General features: G+C 40.5%; 1 non-coding gene across 1 annotated transcript; it reads right to left on the bottom strand.

Annotated features, from left to right (window-relative positions):
* Positions 1–369: 369 nt before the first annotated feature.
* Trnas-cga (transfer RNA serine (anticodon CGA)) lies at positions 370–444 on the bottom strand. Its single transcript has one exon. It is a non-coding gene; the product is annotated as a tRNA-Ser (tRNA).
* Between the last annotated feature and the right edge of the window lie 22085 nt (positions 445–22529).

Raw genomic sequence — 22529 nt, 5'->3', positions numbered from 1 at the left:
CAGGACAGGTTTTAAATAACATGGCCTATTAAGAACCGGTTGTAATAACGCAATATCTGCATTTATAAATTTGAAAATGGAAGGGAGATCAATAAAAATTCATTCAGCAGCAAGGGGCAGGCAATGTGAGAGCAATAGGATATTGAAAAGATGCAGATGACGAGGAGAAGACAAGATGGCGTTTCTCAGTCGTGGGACACAAAAAGCAAGGCATGTTTGGCAAAAGAAAAGCGGGACAAATATCTCAAAAGCGAACAGCTCGACGGGAAAAATATCTCAGTGAACAAATTGTAAATGTTTCCAGAATGAGATTTTCACTCTGCAGCGGAGTGTGCGCTGATATGAAACTTCCTGGCAGATTAAAACTGTGTGCCCGACCGAGACTCGAACTCGGGACCTTTGCCTTTCGGGGGCAAGTGCTCTACCAACTGAGCTACCGAAGCACGACTCACGACCGGTACTCACAGCTTTACTTCTGCCAGTACCTCGTCTCCTACCTTCCAAACTTTACAGAAGCTCTCCTGCGAACCTAGCAGAACTAGCACTCCTGAAAGAAAGGATATTGCGGAGACATGGCTTAGCCACAGCCTGGGGGATGTTTCCAGAATGAGATTTTCACTCTGCAGCGGAGTGTGCGCTGATATGAAACTTCCTGGCAGATTAAAACTGTGTGCCCGACAGAGACTCGAACTCGGGACCTTTGCCTTTCGCGAGCAAGTGCTCTACCAACTGAGCTACCGAAGCACGACACACGACCGGTACTCACAGCTTTACTTCTGCCAGTACCTCGTCTCCTACCTTCCAAACTTTACAGAAGCTCTCCTGCGAACCTAGCAGAACTAGCACTCCTGAAAGAAAGGATGGGATATTGCGGAGACATGGCTTAGCCACAGCCTGGGGGATGTTTCCAGAATGAGATTTTCACTCTGCAGCGGAGTGTGCGCTGATATGAAACTTCCTGGCAGATTAAAACTGTGTGCCCGACCGAGACTCGAACTCGAGACCTTTGCCTTTCGCGGGCAAGTGCTCTACCAACTGAGCTACCGGAGCACGACTCACGACCGGTACTCACAGCTTTACTTCTGCCAGTACCTCGTCTCCTACCTTCCAAACTTTACAGAAGCTCTCCTGCGAACCTAGCAGAACTAGCACTCCTGAAAGAAAGGATGGGATATTGCGGAGACATGGCTTAGCCACAGCCTGGGGAATGTTTCCAGCATGAGATTTTCACTCTGCAGCTGAGTGTGCGCTGATATGAAACATCCCCCAGGCTGTGGCTAAGCCATGTCTCCGCAATATCCCATCCTTTCTTTCAGGAGTGCTAGTTCTGCTAGGTTCGCAGGAGAGCTTCTGTAAAGTTTGGAAGGTAGGAGACGAGGTACTGGCAGAAGTAAAGCTGTGAGTACCGGTCGTGAGTCGTGCTTCGGTAGCTCAGTTGGTAGAGCACTTGCCCGCGAAAGGCAAAGGTCCCGAGTTCGAGTCTCGGTCGGGCACACAGTTTTAATCTGCCAGGAAGTTTCATATCAGCGCACACTCCGCTGCAGAGTGAAAATCTCATTCTGGAAACATCCCCCAGGCAGTGGCTAAGCCATGTCTCCGCAATATCCCATCCTTTCTTTCAGGAGTGCTAGTTCTGCTAGGTTCGCAGGAGAGCTTCTGTAAAGTTTGGAAGGTAGGAGACGAGGTACTGGCAGAAGTAAAGCTGTGAGTACCGATCGTGAGTCGTGCTTCGGTAGCTCAGTTGGTAGAGCACTTGCCCACGAAAGGCAAAGGTCCCGAGTTCGAGTCTCGGTCGGACACACAGTTTTAATCTGCCAGGAAGTTTCAAATTGTAAATGTCTTCTTCTTCTACCTTTCGCAGATTAGGCTTATAGATTTTTTCTATCCTCAGTTACATCTTGTTAATTGATTGTCCTATGTACGACTTTCGTTTTGGTTCGGAATCCTTGTTTCTTCCTTTTGTTCCAGGCGTTCCTTGTTGTTTTTTTTTTTGTTTTTTTTTTTGGAGGGGGGATTCTGTTTTGTTATTACCTGCAAAAATATTCAGTTCTTGTTAATGTTTTCCACCAATTTCACCTGCATCAGAATGGCTTGAAACTTTTGACAACCTAGTATTCACTGTCATACCGTTCAACAGCTACAACCATTTCCTTATAGTGCTACAAATACTCTGATAGTACTCTAGTTTAATTCTACATTCTTCCCTAGGCAATTAAAGTGCTATACATGTTCCAAAGTCTGATTTTCAATTGTATTTTTATTTCGTAGTGAGTATTTCCCATGGAATACCATTGCGTTAGCTTTATTTGCTTCTGTCTTAAAATTACCTTCATTTACAGTTAAGTTTAAAAGATGGATTGAATTGTATAGCTCTGTGTAGACTCTGCCATTAATATATTGTTGTCAGTATGTAATACTATTTTAATATATGTACTCTTGTTTATATGGATACCTTCTATCAATCTTTTTCCGTTTTCACATGGTATCGTCTGTATAAATAAATATTGAAGAGAGAATCCGATAAAAGTACACCCTTGTTTTACACACTGGTTCATTAAAATCCTTTCCCCTGTGTAACTGTGGACGCAAAGTACAAAACACTGTTCAGTCACATTAATGCGAGCAACTATCACAGGCCCGCCTGGTTAGTCGAGTGATCTAACGCACAGCTTTCTGGAGTGGGAAGCAACGTCTGGTCTCAGGCCCGGTGGACTTGCGTCGAGATCCGGTGAGCTGGCTAGTCTGTGGATGGTTTTTAGGCGGTTTTCCATCTGCCTCGGCGAATGCGGGCTGGTTCCCCTTATTCCGCCTCAGCTACACTATGGCGGCGATTGCTGTGTAAACAAGTTCTCCACGTACGCGTGCACCAATATTACTCTACCACGCAAACATAGGGGCTACACTCGTCTGGTGTGACTCGTTCCCGGGGGAGGTCCACCGGCGACCGGAACGCACAATAACCCTGGGTTCTGTGTGGGGCGGTGGAGGGGTTAAGTGGATTGCGGTAGTCGTCGTGGTGTTGTGGATCACTGCAACTGCGGCGGGGACGGATCCTCTCCGTCGTTTCCAGGTCCCCGGTTAACATACAACACACAACTATCGCAAGCCTGAATAAACACATTTTGCCATGTGAACCACTGACAGACGTGCAGGCAGAGTGTCAGTGAGGTTCTGGAAGGCATCGGCAGGGATGTGGAGCGATGCTGACTACAGAGCCACGGCCAGCTGTCCTAGGTTTCCTGGTTGAGGATCCATGCAGCGCACAGAGCGAGCGAGGTGGTCCCACAGATTCTTGATTCGGTTTAAACCCAGGGACTTTGGGGGCTAGGGAAGAACAGTAAACCCACCTTGGTGTTCTTCAAAGCCTGCACGTACACTGCAAGCTGGGCAATAGGTTGCATTGTCCCTTTGGTAGATGCCGTCGTGCAAATTTCAGCCTTCGTCACCAAACAGCAGTCAGCGTGTGTGCATGTACCAGGCACCTCCTGCAGAGGCCCAGACACATCAGTGTTCGTTAAACCGTCGTTGAAGAGACACTGTGGTGGCCCCTTGGGTCTTTGGACAATCAGTTGCTAAACAGTTGCTGCCCGTTCACGCATACACGTCTCCACAACTGTCGCTCACCCCTGTAATCCATGGCCCATGGTGCACCACAGTTGCCTCAGCGCCAGTTTTGAATAGCAAGATTTTGCCATTCATGGTATACCACAACCACAGTGGCACACAAACAGTTCACAAACTCAGCCGTTTCGGAAAAGCTTACATGCTTGAACCGAAAGCCAATGATCATGCCATTTTGGACGTCAGGTATATCGCACCATTTCTACATTACAGCAATGACTGCACTGCTCTCCTCATCCCCCTTCACACTTTATATATCCTCTACTGGTAATGATGTCGCCTGCTACCTGTGTGCAGTTGTTGCATATTGATGTCGAACATAGGCAATCCTCTTAATGTGACTTAACTGTGTATAAGTTCTTAAAAAGGTGCAGTTTATTAAGTGACTTGGATCTCTACGTTTTGCCATAAGTTCCTACTGTTACTCTCCGTCTGCCCTGACAAAATCTTTTTCAGAATTTATGAAATACAGTGAGACTGGAAAGTTAAATTCTCTACTTTTCCTTTTTATTTGTCGCACATTAAATATATTATTGCTACATGACCTGCTTTTTAGTACGCTGCTATTTTTCTTTTACAAGTAATGTTTATGGAATAACCTTTAACCTGTTATTTAATACACTTGACTATATTTCATAGGCGGTGTTTAACATAGTGATATCGCTATTATTTGAAGTTTTACTGCAGTCCCCTTTTTTAAACAGTGTCAACACTTTTCATGTAAGCCAATCATCTACTCGTAGAACATTACTGTTTTGTCAGCAGGCATTGATCAGATTGGAAATTCTGAACATAAGCAGAAATTCACGATGTTTCATCAACTGTATATGAATCCTGTCAGTTCGAGGGAATTTCTTGCATTTTTGATTTTTACTGTGTCTTCCATTTCTTGTAAGGCAATTTGTGTTAACATCACCAGTTACGTTTCGCCGGCCGGTGTGGCCGAGCGGTTCTAGGCGCTTCAGTCTGGAACCGCGAGACCGCTACGGTCGCAGGTTCGAATCCTGCCTCGGACATGGATATGTGTGATGTCCTTAGGTTAGTTAGGTTTAAGTAGTACTAAGTTCTAGGGGACTGATGACCTCAGAAGTTAAGTCCCATAGTGTTCAGAGCCATTTGAACCAGTTACGTTTTCATAATGACGGTAGGAGTGTAATAGGTATTCTGTATCGAAAGTGAACTAGAACTAAAGTGGATCAAACCAGTTTCCCACGATGTCTTAATTCAGGACTTCCTTATCAGGGACAACATCACTCTTATCTGTGACATCATCATCCTGATCTCTGACATCATCAAGCCGTTCCCCCCTTTTCCCCTCCCCTATACTCACACTCCCCTCGCCCTCACCCCTCCCCATCTCGTTCCAAACAGAATTCAAGATGGTAAACCTAGCCCAGTTGTGCTATTGGGGAAGTATGAAACCTCCCTTCCCTCCAGTTCATAACAGCCTAGTATTAAAATAACACAGTCAATCAAAATCCATAAAAGGGGAACTAGCACAGTTGTGCTAATGGAAAATTTGAACAAACAATTCAGGATGGTGGATCTAGTTTAACTGTGCGCTACACGCCACACAACATCTCCATCCTAAACCAATCACAACATTATATTAAAATTATGCATCAAAATTGTGTCAAGGTCAAAGATATTTATAATTTGTATGAAGGTCAAAGATATTCCCATACAGATACCTGTATCTGCATTTTATCAGAATAATGTTATGATGCGTGAAAATGGCACTGACTAACATTATCCTCACGATATTTATGTACACGTACACAGTGGAAAGAAAGTAAAGCACCCAAAAGACGCGGTTGGATGTTAATGTAGCTTTAAACACTATGCAGCTATGTAAATGGTTTGAACTGCAATTCTCTGTGATAGAAGGACCGCGAAAGCGCATTCATGTTGTTCACGTCTAGTGCTGTTACGAGGCCTGGTAGGATCTATATGGACTGTGAATAGCATCAGATGTTGAGTATCAGTATGAAGGACATGAGAATGCCCCTTATTCATGTGGAACACCTGAGAATTTGAAAGAGTTCTCCGTTTGGCCGACTGGTCAAATTGTGTAATACTCGCATTTTCAGGGCATTCGGATGTGATTATGGCTCAATGTTGGACTGAATGGGCACTTGAGGGAAGACATACCTGTTGTGAAGGTTGCAGTTCACAACGTCTGACCACTATATGGGAGTGTCATGGTATTGTGCACCAGACATCAGAGTCCCTTCACTGATCAACATTCTGCATCATCCCACAGCATTGGTCAGAGACTAGCAGCAGTTGTGCTAGGGAATTACTATCCCATGCCTGGCTACATTGGGAGTGGTGCCATGGAACAGGTAGCATAGAATGCTGTTAATGATACTGCTTAGTGTTCTGCAATTAACAGCAGCTCTGGAGTACCCCAATGGCAGAATTTGGCGAAGAGATCCCATTCTTCCAATTTATGGAAAGCTACAATGGGTTTACTTCCAGCACCATGGTGTGTGGAGTTATTGGGTATTCACGGAGCTTTGATACTACTACAGTAATATTCTGCATCCTAATGTGTTACCACCTTATGTGACAGTGCTGTGGTAGCATTTTTCAAGATAATAACGCATATCCACACATAGTATGCATCTCCATGAACTGTGTGTGTGATATTGAGGTACTCCTATGGCCAGAAAGGTTCTTACGTTTGTCCCTCCTAGAACATGTGTGAAACCAGATTGAGCATCAACGCCATCCCAGAGTCAGTATCCAGCATATCAATGACCAGTTACATACCTGTGTGTCAGCTTGCTTCAGAGGAGCATACAACAGCTTTGACGCCCTGCCCAACTGACTCAGAGCATGTTTCAACGCCAGATGGGTTGCAGCTGTTAGCTGTGCTCATACTGCCAACTATTTTGTAAATTTGAATCAGTTTTGTAACCACTGAAATAGCATCACAAGCCCTCTCAATCCTCTCACTTTCTTTTCATCACCTCCTCCATTTCTGGGCGCTTCTTCTTCTTCTTTTTTTCTGTCAGGCAGTGAACATCCTCTGTATTTCATAAATCTAATATAATTATGATCTGTAAAAATGGTGTGAAGTTGCTTCATTTGCGTAAAATGTTGATGAGAGCAGTTATGAGCAGTTGACTAGATACTATTGATTGAACAATGATGGTCAGTGGTCAGTCACTGTTATTTTACAGGATGACGACTATTCTGTTAGGTGACCGAAGCAACAGAACAGTTAACTGCTTAATAAACAGATTGGTTCATCATTTAAAAAATGGATTGGACTAATACTGTTTAACAAATAGAATTTGGCACCATTTAAGAAAATTTAATGGATCACCATTTAAGAAAATTTAGTGGGTAACTATTCAGGAAAATGGAACAGATCACTGAAGTCGTCCACCACGTTACAGCAAAACTGTGCCACATGCCCCCTAAAACTGAAACACTCTACCCTGCAGCTGTAACAAATTGACCCATGTTGCAGTGTGTTATAATAAGTAGCCATTCATGTAACATACTACACTTCATGTAAGGGTAAAACTGTGAGATTGTCAAAAACTCTAAAAAGATGTTCCAAGACGATGAGATATTTTACCGGAATTGTAACAGCTTGCCTCAAAACTGTAATAAATTGTAACAAAGCTGTAATAAATTTCCACAAAATCTATCAGTTTTCCCTCCCACAAACTGTTTCCACTTGCTACAAAACTGTATCAACTTGCTCCCCAAAACTGTCAGAAACTGCGTCAAACTGTAACAAATAGGCCCAAATCTAGAAGATATTCTCCTGTATTGGTACCAACTTGCCCAAAAATTATAACAAATTGACCTACATCTACCATATTATCGAAAGAGTGTAACAAATTTCACATAACTGTATCAACGTATCTAACTAAACTGTCTCAACTTCCTACCTAAACTGCATCAACTTCACCACCTACACTGTATCAACATGCCCACCTCTAGTGTATCAACTTCCCCACCTAAACTGCATCAACTTACCCACCTAACTTGTATCAACTTCCCCCATAGTGTATCACCCAAAGTATGCCAACTATCCCATAAATGTATCAGATTACTCCAAGAAGTATGCATCAACTTTCCCCTAAAAGTGTGAATCAACTTGCCTCACAAATGTATCAACTTTTTCTGTAAGTGTGTCACCTTGTCTTTCCCAAGTGTATCAAGTTACTCACCAGGTATATCAACTTGCTCCGCCACCTAAGGGTATCAACTTGCACCAAAGTGCATCTTGCCCCTCCCCCCCCAGGTGTATCAACTTGCCCCCTGGTAATCAGCTTGGCCCCAAAGTGTAAATTAGCCTGCCCCTGAAGTACATCAACTTGTCCTCAGAATATATCACTTTGGCCCCAGGTGTATCTTCTTGTTCCCAAAAGTGTGTATCAACTGGCCAAAAAGAAGTGTATTATCTTGCACCCACAACTATCAACTTGTCCCCTGAGTGTATCAGCTTGCCCTCCACTAGTATCAACTCGCCCTCCAAATGTATCATTGTGCCATTCAAGTGTACTGGTGTATCAGCTAGCTCTCCACGAACATCAACTTGTCCCCAAAAATGTATCAACTTGCCCCATACTATATCAGCTTGCTGCCAAACCGTAAAAAATCACCCCAAAATTCCAACAGATTGTCGTAGGTGACTGTCTACAGCTGTTAAAAAGTTCGAAAAAAGCACATTTGTACCATCAGCTGTACAATTGTACATCTGTTCCCTAACGGTTTCGACTATGACAACCATCTCACCAGAGAACAAACAGTGTACATCAATGAACCAAACATATATTGTCGTCAGATATGACCCAACCAAATGTAGAACACACATAATTGTCATAATAGCTTGTCTTAACGAAGTCCCTATAAATACACTGTTCCTTTGCACAATGACAATAGTTCATACTTTGTGACAACTCCACATTTGATGTGTATCGTTCGTTTGCATTTTTAGGTCATATTTAACGAAATTCTGTATTTCATTCATTGATGTTCCTTGTTTTTCTCTTGTGAAGATGGCTGGAACAATCGAAATTACTAGAGAACAAACATAAAGTTGTACAGCTCATGGTACAGTTATGTTTTTTTTTCTTTTTCAAAAATGTAATAAATTTCTCAAAAACTGTACAGATTCTCCTAGAACTTTAATATCGTTCCAACTCTGCCACATTATTAACTATCATAACGTCATCTCTCCACTGTGGCCACAAAACGTTAAAGAAAGTAGCTGACACCTCCTGCATTGTGTTGTGTGAGAGTTCGTACGCAACGGTAAGAAGAGGTGCGCTACAGAGTGATGTGTGAGCTTTCATCATCGTAGAGCTGTACGGGAGAACCAATGATTAGTGAAAAAGTTAACGCAACAAACGGAAGGTTTGCTTAACTTGTATATCTCCAAGTATACGAAGACACGAAGAATGATTACAAATAATACAGCAAAAAATAGTTCAGCTCTAAACGTCAACAGGGATGAGGCTCTCTGAACTAACTACAGATGATGGTGTCATAGCCATGACTACACAGTGTCTGCGTAGTACCATCTAGCGAAGAGGCTCCAAGTGTCACCAGTAATCCTATATTGCGGCAGCAGAGGGCGCTCATAATCCAGAGCCATTAGAGATGTGGCTCATTGGATGCGTACCATGGGGTCCACAAGGTTCTGCACAACCGAAATCGGCGTCTGACGGAAAAACAGTCCTTTGGTGAGCTTCCTAGCCATGTTCTATGCATGGTAGACTGTTCATACAATTTAACAGATTTTATAATTCTTCTACCTCACTTTTATAGACGACAGCAATGTCACTAGCAAACCTTACGCTGTTTTTAGTCCGACTATTTGAATAGAGTTTTTGTGAAAGAACCTATGTCAGCTTCTGGAGGAAATGATTTGTAATTGCAAACCGTTTCTTTGACCGTAGACACATCGTTTTGTAATGAAAGAACCTAAGTCTGATGCTTAGAGTGGTACAAACAAGCCTGATCGTTTTTCATTTATTTACTTAAGATCGTAAGTCTACCGACTTGTGCCCTTCATAAATAAAAGAAAGAGTTAATTTTTCAAGTACCATGTAATGAATGGAAGCCAGAGGCTGGATATGTGCAAAAATACGTTTGTTCAGATGTAGGCTGTAACTGAAAGGAGGATAAGGAGACTGCAGGCTTTACTATTGATGGGGAAATCGCCAAAAGACAGACAGGGTCAACAAGAAAGCAAGACAGTCCAAAAAGAAGTTGTGGTACAAATGAAAGTGAACATATATTTCTTTCCCGCATATCTTTCGATATGCGTCGGAGGAAATTAAATATCTTCATTAAAGATCTTTATTCAGTTCTGTATAATAAAACGATGTATAATCTTTTCAAGCAAAAATTTCCAAAATCACATTGAAGTACTCATTCTGTTATAAGATGTTAAAAGTTTGCTTTGACTTACGAACTGGCGAACAACAATTTGTTACCCCATAAAGTAAAGAATCCTATAGCAATCCTACAGCAATATATGTGGCAGCTGCTGAATTAGCTGTATACGAAATAAAAGCTGAAATATTTTACAGTAGTGTAAGATAGATTGAACAGCTATGTAAAAACAGAGACATAAACGTGCAAAGGTTCTCCTGCCATGTATTTCTGTTCAAGAGATGTGTTATTACAGGCAGCTTTCTGTTTGCAGTACATCATCTCAGCACTGGAAGTGATGATTCCTTTTTTACCATGGAGACGAAAGGAAGAAATGCCCAAATGAAACATACTTGTTCCTCTTCAGATATCTGAATGAGAATGCTTCCCCAAAAATCAGAGAACTTCGTCTTTTTAATGATTGGTTTGGTGAGCGAAACAATGGCCATTGCATGTAAAGGTTCTTATTATCGCTGACACAGTGGAAAATTTGACAAAGCTGCTTATCATTTTCCAATCCACAGCCACTCATTCATATCGCGTAATCGTGACTTTGTTCTTGTGAAGCGAATACTCAGAGAGAAAGAGAGAGAGAGAGAGAGAGAGACTAGACCGTTTGAAGGTTGTGAAATCGTCTGCTCTGCTGCGAGCATGGTAAATTTAATGTTCAAATGGTTGCATCAGAGGATTTCAAACCATAGTGGTCAAAGATGTACAGGCGAATGTGCCTCTTAGATTGACAGTTTCATGAAGGTTGAGTACAACTAACCCGCAAAAGGCATAGTTCCTGCTTCACAACGCATAGTGTCCAAGGAAGCACATCTTTTGTACTAAGGTACAAGTTCCATATGAATGACTAGAGTGTAATGCCAGTTGAACGATAATATAAAGACGAAAAATTACCTGTAAATCGTAATAAAATTAAGGACTGATCTAAAACCATGTAATACATGGCAGACGAACATTAATATTTTTATAAATCTCTCTTCTAGTGGCCCACAAACAATTATTCTGGGTAATATGTTTTATAGATATCTGTAATTCGTTAAATGACATTGTGTACACATTATGCCATTTGTTTACTCTAAGAGAAATTAAAAATAAACCATTATTAATGGGTATCTGCCTTTACTCGATACTTTTTTCTAAAGTATTTGTTTAGCTATATGAAAATGTAAGTCAAGAAATTTATCAAAAACATTAATTTTTTTGTAATTAGACTGCATTTTTCATATATAATACTTCCCATTAAACCATCCTACATACATAGACAAATAACGGACAAATAAATTAATAAATGTAAAGTTTGGGTCACTAAGGGCCGGAAAGATTTATTACATTTTTCTCGTTTTTCAAACTTTTAGTTTTATGACTCGTGTCCTTTCACACATCAGAGATTCGTTTCACTCCTGGTGTTACATTCCTTTTGTTACTTCTTGGTTCCTATACATACCATGTAATACTCCTCTTTTCCTGTAGTGTACACCTATTTTTCTGAGCATTTTAAACAACGTGTCCCTAAAAAAATCACTTATAGGGCTTTTGAAAACTTACTACATGCAGCATATGAATTCCCTCGGCAGCGTGTTCGTGCAATTGTTCGTAACAGCTCTACCACGGGTTTTCGTGGGTCACTATGAAGTAGCTTTCAACTACACTTTTGACACATTATTTTTACGCAAATGAAGATTTCCTCGTTGCGTCCGTGTGTTGAAATTTTCTCGAGATTCTTGTCGCGTCTGTTCGCAGTGAGTTTGCGACGTTTCGGAAGACATACAGTCAGTCGCCTTCCACCTTCTGAAGAAATACTGGTGTCTAACAACCCATCTCTCATATGGTCATCGTTGCTGGTTGACATTTCAAATGGTTCTGACAAGGGAACCTCCCCATCGCACCCCCCTCAGATTTAGTTATAAGTTGGCACAGTGGATAGGCCTTGAAAAACTGAACACAGATCAATTGAGAAAACAGGAAGAAGTTGTGTGGAACTGTGAAAAAATAAGCAAAATATACAAACTGAGTAGTTCATGGTAACATATACAACATCAAGGACAGTAGAATCGCAGGAGAGGTCCTTGGTTCAAGTCTTCCCTGGAGTGAAAATTTTACTTTATTTATTTTTGCATAGTTATTATCTGTCCGTTCGTTCATTGACGTCTCTGTTCACTGTAATAAGTTTAGTGTCTGTGTTTTGCGACCGCATCGCAAAACCATGCGATTAGTAGACGAAAGGACGTGCCTCTCCAATGGGAACCGAAAACATTTGATCGCAAGGTCATAGGTCAACCTATTCCTCCACAGGAAAACACATCTGATATATTCTATACGACACTGGTGACGGCATGTGCACCACATGACAGGAATATGTTGTCGACCCACCTAATTTGTACACTTGGCGATTCTTCTACCTTGCCCGATTTAGGTTTTCCTGTGGATGTGATAATCACTCCCAAAAAAGTGATGAAAACGTAAGAGTTTGTCACATAAACTGAAAATAAAAAATAAAAATTTTCACTCATTGGAAGATTTTAACCAAGGACCTTTCGTTCCGCAGCTGCCCACGTTACCACGGGACCACGGCGCTCCTGAGCTCACATTGTGCATGATGTTGGCTATGTGACCCATGGACTACTCAGTGTGTATATTTTGCTTATTTTTCCACAGTTCCACACAACTTCTTCCTGTTTTCTCAATTGATCTGTGTTCAGTTTATCAAGGCCTATCCACTGTGCCAACTTATAACTAAATCTGAGGGGGGTGCGATGGGGAGGTTCCCTTGTGAGCACTATGGGACTTAACATCTATGGTCATCAGTCCCCTAGAACTTAAAACTACTTACACCTAACTGACCTAAGGAAATCACACAACACCCAGTCATCACCAGGCAGAGAAAATCCCTGACCCCGCCGGGAATCGAACCCGGGAACCCGGGCGTGGGATGCGAGAACGCTACCGCACGACCACGAGCTGCGGACGGTTGACATTTAAAATCATTGCAAGACTGGTGTACAATAGCAGTTTGCCGGAGTATTACCTAGAAGGCAATCTAAATGCTTGTGACAGAAATCTTGAGACTCGTCAGGTGATCTTGGCAACCAGCATGGAAGGAATAAGAGAGCATCAGCGTGTTACATTTTGATGGGCATTGAGGAACCGCTGGCGGGAGCAGCCGGCCACGTAAACACGTACCGTACGGACGTTTTGGAAACAGCTGTGAAGCGGCCTTTCGCAGATTTCAAATGTCAATCGGCGCCGAGGACTGTATACGGAGTGGTCAGACTCAGTCTGGAAGGCTTGTAAGATGATGGAGGGCAGGTTGCGTACAGAAATAATTGCTAATAAAAGAAGTTTCCGAGTTAATTAGCATTGAAGTTGGCGAATCAGGCCGTTGCGCGCTCATATTCAAGCTGACTGCCTGTTGCATTCTTCTTTTTGCTTCCTAAAAACGAAAAAGAGAGCTACAAAAAATTTGGACATAGGTCGATAGTGAGGATCGAACCTGAGCAAAAGGCTGGGCAGTCTCGTGCACTATCCTGTACGCTACGACGACAACAATGACACTAATTGTATTTGGAGGGCAGCTGGAATTTGTGCGCGCAACTGCCTAACTGGCAAACTTCGATTCTAATGAACTCCGACACTGCTTAACGTATCTAATTTTTCTTAACAATTATATCTCAGCACAATCTACCCTACAACACCCTTACAAGCTTTGCAGACTGTTTCCAACCATCCTGTACACTGAGATGGACTTCTGGACACCGAAATTTCGCCAGGTGTTAGAAGAAGAGTACACGTCTTCCGAATCGTTGCGGACTCGCTGCGACTAGATGCGGCAAGGGACGAGAGAATATTTTGTAGCATGTAACTGAATGACTCATCCAAAACCAAACACATGACGTATGAAAATACAAATGCCACCGCCATAGACCAACAAAAAGCTAAATTCGCTTTTGACTCGAACAGCGAGAAATCTGCTTATATAAGATAAGATGTGATAAGGCCGTTACTGTTTACAATATATATAAATGACCTAATAGAAGGCGTTGGAAGCTCCTTAAGACTGTTCGAAGATGATGCGGTTGTATATAAGAAAGTGGTTTATGCCAGAAGACATTATCAGTTTTCAGAATAACCTGCAGAGGATTAATGTATGGTTCAGGTGTTAGCAGTTGATCCAGAGTGTAAATAAATGTAACATGTTGCGCATACATAGGAAAAGAAATCTACTTATCTACAACTGCACCATTGATGGCAAATTCTGGAAACAGTACCCATCGTAAAATCAAAAAAACAAATGTCGTGTGACTAGAGCCTCCCGTCGGGTAGGCCGTTCGCTGGGTGCAAGTCTTTCAATTTGACGCCACTTCGGTGACTTGCGCGTGGATGGTGATGAAATGATGATGATTAAGACAACACAACACCCAGTCCCTGAGCGGAGAAAATCTCTGACCCAGCCGGGAATCGAACCCGGGCCCTTAGGATTGACATTCTGTCGCGCTGACCACTCAGCTATCGGGGGCGGACATCGTAAAATAACTAGGGGTAAATAGCCACAGCTACCTCAAATGAAACTATAGGAAAAGAAGGCGCCAGACTGAGATTTAGAGAAAAAATCTCAAGGAAATGTAACTCATCCGCGTAGGAAACACCTTACTAGGCACTTGTTCGACCGATTTTTGAGTGCTGTTCATTTGTATGAGTTCCTTGCAAGGTAGAACTGCTGGAAGGTATAAAATAAATAAAATAAATAAATAAAAAATATATTGTTATTTAGATATTGATTATTCTATCTGTATGATGGTGATTGTGATTGCAATTGTGTTTGCTTATCTGGAACGTGGACGTTTAATTATTCGGTATCAGACGCTTGACAATGGCTTTTTCGTAAAGGCAATGTTACTCGTAGTTGACCGTGAAATAAAACTGAATAATCGGACTTCGTAATTAAATCGTTTCCAAAGACTGCTGCGGTAGGTGCGGACTCATAATCTAAATCTCAATATTACAATAATTTGCCAGCCATGCCAATACGTCGTACAGAGGTGATTGTCTACTAAACATAAAAAAGTTACACAGTTAGTTAAATCAGATATATTCAATGAATAAGCCTACAGTTCATAATCCTACTTACTTTTATAAATATAAATTCTTTACAGAATCGAGTGCCTAGTGTGGTTGCAACTCGCAGTATTCTTCTATAACATGAAATATGGCGGTGTGCCAGACAATAAAATAAAATACGTGCTTCTCGCACCACTTCAACCAGAGCTCTCTCTTTCTTAATCAAACATAAGAGTAACGTAATTGTGCTTTTGTTTTATCAGCGACACAGCGCTGCAGTTGTGTGCCATAGGCTTTATTTATTTGTCACTGATTATTTATTTAATTAGTATTTCGCGTTTCCGAGGAAACTCACGCTCGGCATGCAAATGTGCCTTTATATTGCCCCCTGAATTGCGAGGCGAAAGGACACACCTGCAGGCGAGCAATTCACCTAAAGGCACAAGAAAATCTAAATTATCTACAACTATTTACATGACTTACATTACACATTATACACATTATATACAAAATTTGAATGACGCGGGTGCGCCGTAAAAGTTCTAATGTTGGCAGATAGAGTGCGCGCATGCGCAGAAGCGTCTGTGCAACTGCGGCACTGCCGTTATTTCGTACAGTTAGATCACGCGGCACAGTATTGCAGTTCATATTGTTCGTGTGCGCGCGTTTTTCAGTCGTTGCACAAAGAAAATATTCAACCAAGATTACATATGAAGACTACATTCTATGACAGGTAACTTAGTTTTAAATTTACAATATTTGTTATAACACAATACAACTTAGATTGTTGAATGTTCTTAGTTACATAGTATTGTTTTGAAATACTTCAAAGAAAAATGTCCGTATTTTTCAGGTGCGTTGACCTATAGACATCGTGTCGTTATTACAGTTCATATTCATCCGCTGCACAATAATTTTTTACAGGTTAGTATCGTCGTGGTAAAGTTTTTTGATCACAGTAACATCGTTGTATAACAACGTGATTAATACATAAGCGTGTCCATTTCTCATTTCCATTATAGTCGTAGTGATGCAGTTCGTTGTGACTAAAAGCATTGCTTATTACAGATCAGACGTGACCCGTCGAGTAATTGGTCCACGTGCAGTTCGTTTTTTACATTCAGTGGAAGCTTGGCTGCAGAACCTCGGACGGCACATAGCTGGCGTCGATCTTTGGACAGTCCAGGTAAGAGTGTCCGTCACATTTCGAGAACATTTCATTCCCTGAAGTTCCAACCAAAATTCTTCCACCCGTCGTGTTGTTTTCTGGACAGGCACTTTGTGTCCATTTAATCCAGTTAACATCTTGAAGTTGGGTACTGTAGTAATGTCACTAGACGATGCACGAATTATGCACTTCACATTTTCAGTTTTTTGTTGAATATAGCTCACCTAAATGTTCGTAGTTATTAATCAAGGAAATCGTTCATCGCGTTTACATAGATACGCTGCATAATGAATGGCATTAACAGTTTCTTTCACATAGGTTTCCGCGTAGTTGCAGAGTTAGTAATGTTCGTTAATGTCCGTGAACAGTGGTTCACTATGCAATGTCTTTTTGGCACTCGTTTTGTTCAAATTTTTACATAGTAACAGTTACACTATACATCAGTTAAAAAAAATAAGTAATTATACATACACACGTCACATATTTTCTTAGCATAAACATAATATAGTTGCACATAAACATGTTTACATCATCATTACATCGCTATAGGTTATTACATTGTGTCACATTTGATTACATGAATTGCAGATATTTACATCCTCTTTAGCGGTTTTGCTGGGATATTATCGATGTTTTTTTTTTTTGTGATGTCATCTGAAATTAAGATAGGTTAGACACAACATTCATTACATCAGTAGGCAAGACCAGGCGTTTTCACTACTCAATAAATATTCAAAATAGTAAGAGAGAGAAAATGTTCGATTCCTCGCGTTTTGTGCGTGTGTGTAGAGTGTCTGTGTGGCCTTGACTACTGATAGATGCTTTTCGTGTTGAGAGATGTGTGTCTAATCTATTTCTCAAAGTAAAAGATCGCTTCACAGATGACGTCTGTCAGTTCGTCAGGTGTCACACCAAGTCAGTGGTACCTTCAGTAACAAATGTTCCGTGAAAAATTAATATGTCATCCACTGCTACGTAATCATAAATTTTACTTTAATATTCCGTCTTTCAGGTGGAGGCGCGCGCTGAAAGAAGAGTTCTTCTGTCTTCAACTGCGTCACTGGAACCGCTGAAATGAAAATTTCTATACTACTTATTATCTGTGTTGTAACAACAGAGTTTTTCGAGTTGCTTATCAATATTTTGATGTGTATGACTTTGACATTATTCGGCATGAAATGCTCTAAGATCTCGGTGTGCGTATAGCCCAATAATTTTGTTAGTTCTAGGATGTTGTAACAGATACGCACCAGGATGCGGTATGTTAACAATTATATAAGGTCCTTCATATAGCAGACGCCACTTAGCGTTGCGTCGTTTGAGTGCTACAGATTTATGATGAGTACGAAGTAGTACAAGCATTCCTACCTCGAATTTTTGTTCTCTTTTTATTATGTTTCTGTGATGTTTGTTTCGTATTTGTGCGTGATGTGTCAATGTAGTCAATACTTCTTTTATTTTCTGTTCAGGTGTGATTTCCTTGTCTGACAACTTAGGTAATGGTTCTATCCACTGATCGTTCTGTTTGCAATTGAACATGATCTCGTTAGGTGTGTAATTCGTATCGTAAATATTTAAGTTATTGTGTACGTCTTCGAAAAGACTTAGGTAGGACACCCAATTAGTATGTTTTGATGAAATATAGGTCCTCATGAATCGATTTAATTCTCGGAAAAGTCTCTCAGTCGCGTTACATTGTGGACTAAACCTCGAAATAAATATACTTTTAATGTTATTGTCCTTCAAGAAATTTCTCCATTTGTACCCAGAGTAGTATGCTGCATTATCTGATAGAATTGCCTTAGGTTTTCCCACGTACGTCAGGTAATCACTTGAGAATCTTCGTATTATAGCATTTGCAGTGGCGGATTTTAAAGCATAAAGTTTTACATGTTTAGAAAATATATCGTAAAAAGCTAAGATATATTTGACGCCTCCAGAGCTTGCTGGATGCGGTCCACTGATGTCAGTACACAGAATTTCCAGGGGTTTACTAGGTAAAATAGAATGTAAATCTGTTTTTGTGGATAAATTCTGAGGTTTTGATTTTTGACATATGTAAATTTTTCTTCTCATATTGCTAAAATAACAGTATGTACTGAGCTTTGCCAAACACTTTTTCGTCCCATAATGACCCCAAACTAAGTGTGTGTGCCAAATTAGATTACGTTCAGACTCTTTGGGAATGCATACACACCAGTTAGTAGCATTTGGATGTCGGCGGTAAAATAAAACATCATTGTGTAACTTGTAATACTTAGTCAAAGGATGATTGTGTTTTTCTACCAGTAATGTTATTATCTTATACCAGTGAGGATCAGATTTTTGTAATTCAGCCATGTTTCTGCACATATCAATACAATATTGGTGATACTGCTTGTCTTGCATTAAGAGAATCCTGTAGTCATTTATATTTTCTAAGTCACTGTTGGTATCATTCATACCTTGTGGAAGTCTAGACAAAGTGTCTGCAATGGTGTTGTCCTTACCTCTTATGTACTTAATTTCAAAAGAGTAGTTCTGAAGTGTAACTGCCCATCGTGATAGTCTAGGATGTACAAGTTTACAAGTTAACAAAAATGTCAGGGCCTGGTGATCGGTGTAAATTACTGTATGTTTTCCAAATAAATAATAATTGAATTTCTTGAATGCCCATACTATGGAAAGTGTTTCTAACTCAGTAGTGGAGTATGTACGCTCACATTCAGTTAGAGTGCGACTCGCAAACCCAATAATTCTTATCTGTTCCTCCTCTTTATTCTTACAACTTGAAATAAGCAACAGCCCAAGCCAGTACGTGAAGCGTCACAAGTCATACAAAAATTTAAATTGAAATCTGGATGGCTCAATACGTTAGCATTCACTAAAGCATGTTTAATTGTATTAAAGTCATTCTGGCACTGTTCCGACCAGATCCAAACTTGATTCTTTCTGAGTAGATTTAGCAGATGTTTACTGTTCAAAAGTGGTTGTGGCAAAAAAGTCTGAAAAATGAACATAGCCCAAGGAATGATTTTAACTGCTTTTTAGTTCGAGGGCTAGGAAAGTTTCTGATAGCATCTAATTTACTGGGATCCAGACGTAAGCCCTGTGAATTAATGATATGTCCTAAATACTTTATCTCACTGCAACCAAATTTTGATTTTCTTAGGTTGGCTGTGACTCCAGCTGGTGCAAATTTTTCTAAAATTCTTTGAAGAGTGTCAACGTGTTCATTCCAAGATTGTGTAGCTATCAGTATATCATCTACATAGTGTGTGACTGTCTCAACTAAATCGTCGCCAAGCACGGTATCCAGGGCTGTAATGAATACCCCAGAGCTGACATTCAGTCCGAAGGGTAGAACACAAAACTGATAGGTTCGCCCCCCGAACATAAATGCAGTATATTTCCGAGAATCAGGAGTGATACCCACCTGCCAAAACGAATTAGCGAGATCTATTGTGGAAAAATATTTTGCATCTAGAAATTTCTGTAATTGCTCTTCTAAATTTTCAGGTTTTGTGTGAACCGGTAAAATTATTTCATTAATAGCTCGTGCGTCTAACACTAACCTAATGCTTCCATTTGATTTTTTGACAACAAGTAGAGGACTACAATAATGTGAGGTGGATGGTTCAATGACCTTCCAGTCTAACATTTGTTTTAATTCTTGCCACACAGCAGGTCGTTGTGATAACGGTACGTTATATGTCTTATGGTAGAAGATCTTGTGAGGCTTAACTTCAATCTTGTACACATACGTGTTGATAACACCTAATCGTTTGGTAAAAACTTGTAAATATTTGGATAACACTTCCTGTAGTTTTGTACGTTCATGTACACTGAGAGCTGTAGCTTCACTTATCTTATGATCAAGCAATTTTTTCAAGTCCATTAGCTCTGTGTCAGATGAGTGTGTTTGCATGTCTTGAATGTCTTTGTCAAGTACTAACTGAACCTTGTACCCTGTACAGTGTTTGTCATGCTTTAGAGTTCTCCTGTCCAAATCAATAATAATTACACTGCCTTTATCATTTAAAATACATTTACCTTTGGAGAAGTCTATAATGCAGTCCTTCTCGCTCATAATATCTATTCCTAATATGCAATTTGTCACAAGGTTTTGTACAACCAGGAATGGCCATTGTACGGTTCCATTACCTATTTTAACGTTTACAAAAACTTGCTTCGTAACCCTACATGACTTATTACCTAGTGCAGTAGTTATTTTACAGTTTTGGGCAGAAAACTCAGGCACAGGTTCCAATTCACACATCTTTTTATAGAAATTAAAAGACAAAACGCTCACAGCTGCACCTGTATCTAGGATAATAGTAGTTGGAATCCCACCTACTACACCAGTAGTAGATGCTAAAACAATTTCATTTGTGTTTAAACGACATTGTGTACTGTCTTGTAAAAGTTCATCTGATATATTGTTATTGTGGCTGTATCTTATAAATAAAACAGGTAGTTTTTGTTTAGAATTATTCGGCATATCATTATTCTGTTGTTCAAGTGTGGTGTCAAATAACTGATTAACATTGAAGTCGCCCCCCAAGAATTCTTCAGCCACGACCTGGGGCAAAGCAGTGACTGTTTCTAGTTTGTTGGATTAGCATTTGTACTAGGTACTGACACAGATTGAGGTTGTGCATCAGTTGTCATTTCTATTATATTCACATTCGGATATTGCCTATTATGATCTCCAAACTTTTGCGGTTGTTGTTGCTGTTGCGCATTATAACTTACCTGTCGGTCGTAAGGTATGCTCCAATTTTGACCTGGTGGCTGCTGTGGTAAAGCAGAGTTTGAATGAAAGTACTGATCGTTACGAGTCCAACCTTGATGCTGTCTTGGCTCGTAGTTATTATTATTTCTATTTCTGTTTGTGTTTTTGTTATTACCTTTGTATCCGTTGTTACCGTTGTAGCTATTACCGCGGTGCCTCTTGTATGGATTGCCGCATGAAATGTTATTACTGTTGTAACTATTGTTTGTATTGGAATACGCGTGTTGATTTTGATTTCCGTACTGAGACGGCATGTGAGTTTGCTGTTTTTGTTGTACCGCGTATCCAACTGTGGGCACGCCAGAATTGTGTTGGCAAGCCTGCATGTTTTGCATACCACTAGTGTAAACATTGTGGCTGCTGTTTTGCCGCACGAAGCGCTGATCTTCAAGTAACATGTCAACCGAATCTAAGGCTGTTAAAAAATAATCTGAATCGTCATCCGGGATATGTAGGAGTTTTTCTTTAATGTTGAAAGGCAATTTGGCCTTCAACGCACGGAGTATATCACGCGTTGCGACTGGTTCGTCTAAAAAGTGTCCCATGTTCAAGTATTTTTCAAAATATCTGCGTAAGTTACCATTTTTACTGTTAAAAGTTTCAGGTTCTAAAATTTGTCTTCTGAGTCGCTCCTGGACGGATTGCGACCAGAATTTGTTCAGAAAAGCACGCTCAAACTCACTGTACGTGGTACATACGTCAGCTTGACTGTATGCCCAGACAGCTGCATCGCCTTGGATGTAACCGACAATATATGAAATCTTTTTCCGGTCACTCCAAGTGCGTGGAAATGCGTTACTAAAAGATTTAAGAAAAATCACCGGATGAATGGTTCGTTTTTCTGGGATAAAAATCTGAAATTGCCTGTGTTTCATTAAGCTTTCATCTTCCTTCGCATTGTGATATGGATTTATTCCACTGTAATTACTGGTATGTTCAGCTGGCGAGTAATTACGATAATGTTGCTGTGGTTTACCATGATAATAGCTTGTGTTTTTGTTTCCACATCGTGGTATGTGTTGTAGTCGTGGTGTGTTTTGTTCTTGTGTATTTGTCGTGTGCGGAATGTGTGTATCATACTCGAATGTATATTGGTTTCTGAACTGTACATTTTGACTGATATTTTCGTTACATTCAGACTGTAGTTGATCGGTGAATTGTCTCATGGGTGCAGTGACGGATTGTACTGCGTCACTGATCAGCTGTTTGTTATTAGTAATGTATTGCGCTACGGAGTCGTGCACAATTGTTGGTAAATTTTCACGTAAGCATCTATCAAAATGTTTGTCTTTGTTCTCAACCCAATCATGAAATTCTTTATTAATATTTTGAAAATGAGCTGTGGCATCTGATTGTAAGATGTCAGTCAGGTGTTGTTCAACATTGTCAAACTTATTCTGTACGTCAGTAATTCGTTTTTCAAGATTGTCATGTACTGAAGGATATGTTTGAATTTGTTCAGTAAGAACTTCACACGTGACATTAAGGTTTTTTACT

Source organism: Schistocerca serialis, chromosome 6 (assembly GCF_023864345.2).
Source record: "Schistocerca serialis cubense isolate TAMUIC-IGC-003099 chromosome 6, iqSchSeri2.2, whole genome shotgun sequence".
Classification (NCBI taxonomy): Eukaryota; Metazoa; Arthropoda; class Insecta; order Orthoptera; family Acrididae; genus Schistocerca; species Schistocerca serialis.
The sequence above is the reverse complement of the archived record's forward strand: the minus strand, read 5'-3'. Positions and strand labels throughout refer to the sequence as shown.